The sequence below is a fragment of the Saccostrea echinata genome, unplaced genomic scaffold (genome assembly GCF_033153115.1).
Source record: "Saccostrea echinata isolate AGI-Se365-2 ecotype Australia unplaced genomic scaffold, CSIRO_AGI_Sech_v1 ptg000048l, whole genome shotgun sequence".
Lineage (NCBI taxonomy): Eukaryota > Metazoa > Mollusca > Bivalvia > Ostreida > Ostreidae > Saccostrea > Saccostrea echinata.
This window is the reverse complement of record NW_026889797.1, coordinates 1,228,386-1,234,385: the sequence shown is the minus strand read 5'-3', so window position 1 is coordinate 1,234,385 and position 6,000 is coordinate 1,228,386.

The following is a 6,000-nucleotide window of genomic DNA, read 5'->3' as shown; positions in this document are numbered from 1 at the left end:
ACAGCTACGCCATTGTAATTAGTCATATTAAAATAGAAGTTTCCTCAGGTTGTTTATATTCAAGTTTGTTCAAATCAAGACCACTGGGGGTTGGGCACAGACACAACATGGGGCCAAACTTTTACATAAGAATACATTAGAAAAACAAGAGGCCCTGGGCAACACCGCTTGAATGAGCACTATGGCTAGGGGTTCAGTATTTTATGAGTGGTATCAATCTATCCCTGAGTGGAGGGAGACATGATTTAAAAAAAACAAAAAACAAAAAAAAAAAAAAAAACAAAAACAAAACAAAACAAAACAAAAACCTTGAATCTACTCTAACTGAGAATGCTACCATATTTCTTTGGCAAATCATGACTTTAGAAGATTTTAAAAAAAGATTTTTTTCTCTATGTTTTATCTTCTATTGTGGGCCCTCTGGACCCCTAGAGGTCATAATTTGAACAAACTTGAATTTACACTACATTCCATATAAATATGAACAGTCATGGCTCTACTGTTCTTGAGAAGATTTTTTAAAGATTTTTCCTATGTATTCCTATAGGAAAATTTAATGGTTCATTACGGCTCTACCCTATCCCCAGGGGTCATGATTTTAACAAACTTAAATCTACACAACCTGAGGATGTTTCTTCATAAGTTTCATCCTTCCTGTTTCAGTGCTTCTGGAGAAGAAGTTTTTTACTATGTAGAATTTTTATCATCCATTGTGGCCCCACCCTACCTCCGGAGGTCATGGTTTAAACAAACTTCAATCTACCCTACCTGAGGATGCTTCCATATAAATAAGACCAATCATGACTTTGCTGATTTTTTAAATAAGATTTTTCAAATCTATTCCTATGTAAATATTTGATCATCTATTTTGACCCTGCCCTACCCCCGGGGATCAGGATTTGAAAAAAAAAAACCTTGAATCTACTCTACCTGAGTATGTGTCCGCATACGTTTCATCGTTCCTGGCCCAGTGGTTTTGAGAAGATGTTTAAAGATTTTCTTTTCTCTGTATTCTTATGCAGATTTTGATCATCCATTGCGACCCCGCCCTACATGTACCCCCGGGGGTCATGATTTGAAAAAAAAAAAACTTGAATCTACACTACCTGAGAATGCTTCCATATATACAGGACAAATCATGGGATTGCTGTTGTTGAAAAGAAGATTTTTAAAGATTTTTCCTATGTTTTCCTATTTAAAAGTTTGATCACCCATTTTGGCACCATCCTACTCCCGGGGGTCATGATTTGAAGAAATTTGAATCTACACTACCTGAGTATACTTCCATATAAATTTGACCAATCATGCCATTGCTGTTCATAAAATGAAGAATTTTAAAGATTTTTTCCTATTTATTCCTATGTAAAACTTTTATCGTCCATTGTGGCCCTGCTCTACCCCCGGGGGTCATGATTTGAACAAACTTTAGTCTACCCTATGAGGATGTGTAACAAATAAGTTTTATCTTTCTGGCCCAGTGTTTCTGGAGAAGATTTTAAAAAAATGCCATTAATTTTTCATTAACTTTTCTAATTATCTCCCCTTGGATGGAGGCGTTGTCCTTCACTTGAATCCCTGTACCTAAGGATGCTTTGCTTGGTTGAAATTGGCATAGTGGACCTTGAGAAGAAGCCGAAAATGTTAAACGTTTACAGACGGACAAACAACCAGCTAGGCAGACGGACAGACGGACGACGGACAAAATGTGATCAGAAAAACTAACTTGACCTTTCAGCTCAGGTGAGCTAAAATATTTTTAAAAAATATTATCATATTAAAACAGAAGTATGCTCAGGTAGTGTAGAATCAAGTTTGTTCAAATTATGACCCCCCCCCCCCTCCCTTTGGGGTTGAGGGCACAACAAAGGGTCAAAGTTTTACATAAGAATATATAGGAATCATCTTGAAAAAATCCTACTCAAGAACAGCAAAGTCATGATTAGTCATATTATTTTGGTAGCATCCTCAGGTAGTGTAGATTCAAATTTATTTTTGTTCAAATTTAGAGTGAGTAGGGTGGGAACACAATGAGCGATCAGAGTTTTACATAGGGATACATATGAAATAATCTTTAGAATTGTTCTGCTCAAGAATAGCAAAGCCATGATTAGTAATATTGATATGGAAGCATCCTATATATTAAAGTCCCCCCCCCCTCACTCCCCCCGTAAAATTGTCAATACTGAGTTGATCTCTGATTCTTAATAGCCATTGTGTTTAGGTGAGCGATGTGGCTCATGGTTTTGTTTTGTTTTGTTTTGTTTTGTTTTTGTTTTGTTTTTTTTTTTTTTTTTTGTTTTTTTTTTTTTTTTTTGATATAAACGTGCAGGTTTAAAAGCCAGTATTCTTTTTCTTTCAATTATTAAGTGATATGGCTGATTTCTTCTAAGTTATCATAAGATAAAAGAGCTTGACTTATTTACTTTTGGTATATTATTTGGAATAAAGAATAAGTTTATGAATTACCTTGTATATCATGCGATCTCCCAAAATCAAAAATATACGCACAGTGGGGAGATCTCTGAGGTATACGTTAAGGTACCCTTTAAGATATTTTTTTTGATTATAGAAACGGTTTTAACAGTGTCCAGGTTTTGTAAATGTCCATTATTGTTCTGGCCTGCAAGTGACACCCCCTGCAAACCACAACTATGAAGTTGACAAAAAGTTGCCCTAACAATTTCCAAGTCATATATTTTCTATATGCAAACTAATAACATGAAATGTGTTTTGTAATAGAGGATTATTCCCAAAAATATTTTCCTTTTTAATCCAAGAGTATTTCGAGGTAAAATGACATTCGAATTATTACATATATGTTTATGAAGTGCAAGCCGGCATTAAAACACACAGGATTCCGTAAGCACAAAAAATACTATTTACGCATATTTGAGCTTGTTTAGCAATATGCGTCATCAAATCTCTACCTGTTAATCACATTATCATTTACTTCTTATTTTGGGAGAAACTGATGAATAAGTCGGATTAGAATTTAGTCATCCACCCATACAGTGTCGGTATTTAGTCGGTACTTAGTCACTATTATAGCATGTATTTCCGGATTATCTCCCCTTTTCCATGCATCAATAGTCTATCACCATTCCCGATTTTTAAAGTTAGTTTCAGTCGAAGTAAGTAACAATGATTAGTTTGTCAACATTTATATCGCTGGGTGGCGAGATTCGGCTTGATTTGAACCCCCCCCCCCCATATACTAGGGATATAATAAGAATAACTCAATTCTGAGGATCATTAACAGATTTTGAATTTAAAACGGTTTAATATTTTAATAATTTTAGAGAGTGAGCGAACTTGAAAATTGAGTAAGTTTAAAGCTTTATTCGGTGCTCCTTTTTCAAGGTAAAAGAGAGAAAGACGTATCAGTATAATTAAGGACGTACAACACACCCACCTCCAAAAAATTCCTGTCGTTTAATTTTCGCTATTTTTGTATATTTTATACATGACTATATATACAATGAGTATGCACATTTTGGACAAAATCGTTCAAGTCGTATTTGGACAGGAAGTTCCAAAAGTTACCCCCCTTTGGTTGTTCACGCGGAGAATAAATTTTCAATCGGCTAGCTGTAAAATCCTTGATTTCAAAAAAGTCCAGCTAGTCTGGCTGTCAAATTTCATCGACTCATTCATTTTACCATTAATTAACCACACAAATAAAGTATTTTTGTAGAGGTTCACATCGCCAAAATATTTTTTGAAGACCTTAAACTGAAAAACTAATATTAATGGTTCATATAAGCCTTGAAAAATGCGTATTTTTCAATTTTAATATTAAACCTATTGTTTAATTTTGGGGAAAAAATACTTTTTCCATGTAACTGGGTACAAAAGTAATCTTGATAATTTTTTGTAATTTTTTTTAAACGAGCCGTCTTGAATTTATAGCGAAAAATCACCCCCCCCCTCCCCTTCTCCTTAAGTCACGTTTCTCAAGCGTCTTTCAGACTTTGCACGAAAACATTGTTAGATCTACAAATACACGTGAAAAATTCCAAGCCAGAAAATATCTTTTGCTTTAAAAAAATTATCTACATTATATATCAGAGTTCTTCAAACTTTTCAGTTCATTGAAATGCAGATGTATAGGCAATTTTTGACGAAGCCCCCCCCCCCCCAACTTTTTGGGACGCAGTCATTAGAGCTTGATGAAACATAGGCTACCCTCGAGATATATATTTTCTTAATCTTTTAAATCCCTGAAGTACCATTTAATTAATTTATTCATGCAGATTTAAATTCTGACAACTAGAATAAGAGTTAAACTATCAACTACTAGAATTAAAGTAAACCTTAAATTATTCATGTGTCAAAATATTCATGTACAGTGATACATGTATAAAACGTTTTGTTTTGATTCGAAATTCAAAACGCACTGAAATTGTTCACAGTGGTAAATATCTAGATGGTCGGATAAGGCCAGTTATCTAGTCGCATATAAGATATTCGTGAATTCGAGCCATTTCAGTAAGCAATTCTGGTACATTTTCGGTACTTACTCAGTATATTATTATAGTTTTCAGTTCCTGCGTTCATCAGAATTCATTGTGTTTTCATAAAGTTCTGTTCGACAAACAGGAGGAAATAACTCAACTAGGGGAGGGGGAAAATCCCCCACAATTTTAGAGTTGTTCCTCTTTGATCAGTGAACTTTTGGAAACGGGTTGTAAAACATTTTTTTTAAAGGAGAACAAAACAGTATTTATATGTCTAATTCTTAATTTGAAGATAGGCCCGTGATCTGGTAATGCGAATGTTACAAAGCCAACTGTAACAAAAGAAAGCAATGTATCATAAAAAGATAAAGAATATTGTTGTGCTAATATTGATCACGGATACGAGTTTCATATAAAAATTAAAGAAATTTAAGAAGTAATCTTTCTATTCTTCCCTTTTTATGGAGGAGGGGCAGGTTTTAAATCAAAAGCGCAAATAATCAAGGATACGATTTGGTATTTCTAAAGACACCACATCAAGCCCCTAATCCCATTCTCTTATAATTACTTCGGGATCGATTCGGTCCTGATTTTGACGCTTTATAATAAACGTCTTTGACGTCAAGTTAAGTGTTAAATTGAAATCGCAAGAGTCATCTCCCCCAGTGTGTCGTACGTCTTTAAATAGTTATGTCCTTTGACCACTATATGGGGAAAACCCATATAAATTTCAAAGTGTTTTTTTTAATCTTCTCTGGTTGTTAATTTGTTGTAACATAAAAATATTTATCGTCAGTCGAGATAAAAATATTTCTTGTACCAGGATATGGCTACCAAGGAGGCCTACATTATCCCCCCCCCCCAAAAAAAAGGTAGATGAATAAAATTTTTAAAAAAACATAAATGATTAAATTACAGTGAATTTAACACAGGTCGCCCAAAATATATGGTAGTTCGAGACGACAAAGGATACTACTCTATTTTTTAAGTGTGTGAGAATAAAACGTGAAGTGGGCATGTTCTTTATTAGTTCAACCAGTGTATTTACCGCTATGCACAGTGACGATACAGGTACAGGTATGTTGAAATAAATGTATTGATGATGATTTAATAGAATTCGGACAGGAATACCAGTTGGATGGAAGCATAAGAATGAGCAATGCTGTAGAAAGTGGGACATGAGAACCCTAAGACGAATTGTCCGTTGTCAGCTAATCCACATACTAGATGTGTCGTATTTCAGCCATCCTTGCCTGTTGATATCACTAGGATTACCAAGTCTTTATAAATACCTAAATTTCCAGCAAGGCTAGCTGCTTTATTGATGGATCGTTCATCAAATGCAGGGATTTATCAGCCTATTTTGGGAAATGCCATTTTGGGGGAATTGGGAAAAAATTATCGGCTATTTGATGAAATTGGGAAAAATAAAAAAATCCTGCTTCATCATGTATTCAGATGTAATTCATTTAACATTTCAGCATGAACCCTATTTTGGGCAGCCAAACACACAATTAAATATGATCCAACTTCAACATACAAA